Source organism: Arachis duranensis, chromosome 3 (genome assembly GCF_000817695.3).
Source record: "Arachis duranensis cultivar V14167 chromosome 3, aradu.V14167.gnm2.J7QH, whole genome shotgun sequence".
Lineage (NCBI taxonomy): Eukaryota > Viridiplantae > Streptophyta > Magnoliopsida > Fabales > Fabaceae > Arachis > Arachis duranensis.
This window is the reverse complement of record NC_029774.3, coordinates 68,709,019-68,709,620: the sequence shown is the minus strand read 5'-3', so window position 1 is coordinate 68,709,620 and position 602 is coordinate 68,709,019. Positions and strand designations below refer to the sequence as shown.

The following is a 602-nucleotide window of genomic DNA, read 5'->3' as shown; positions in this document are numbered from 1 at the left end:
AAAGTTCTTTCCACCTCAAAAATTGAGTAAGCTTAGAGTGGAAGTCCAAACCTTCAGACAGAAGGAAGGAGAATCCCTCTATGAAGCTTGGGAAAGATACAAACAATTAATCAGAAAGTGTCCCTCTGATATGCTTTCTGAATGGAGCATCATAAGAATTTTCTATGATGGTCTCTCTGAACTGTCCAAGATGTCTTTGGATAGCTCTGCTGGAGGATCTCTTCATCTGAAGAAGACGCCTACAGAAGCTCAAGAGTTGATTGAAATGGTTGCAAATAACCAACTCATGTACACTTCTGAAAGGAATCCTGTGAACAATGGGACTAGTCAGAAGAAAGGAGTTCTTGAGATTGACACTCTGAATGCCATATTGGCTCAGAACAAAATATTGACTCAGCAAGTCAATATGATTTCTCAAAGTCTGTCTGGAATGCAAAATGCACCAGGTAGTACTAAGGAGGCTTCATCTGAGGAAGAAGCTTATGATCCTGAGAACCCTTCAATGGAAGAGGTGAATTACATGGGAGAACCCTATGGGAACACCTACAATCCTTCATGGAGAAATCATCCAAATTTTTCATGGAAGGATCAACAGAGACCTC

At 40.7% G+C, this 602-nt stretch overlaps 1 non-coding gene across 1 annotated transcript; it reads right to left on the bottom strand.

Moving 5' to 3' along the window:
• Window positions 1–28: 28 nt before the first annotated feature.
• Window positions 29–136, bottom strand: LOC127746397 (small nucleolar RNA R71). Its single transcript, XR_008008017.1, has one exon. It is a non-coding gene; the product is annotated as a small nucleolar RNA R71 (small nucleolar RNA).
• Between the last annotated feature and the right edge of the window lie 466 nt (window positions 137–602).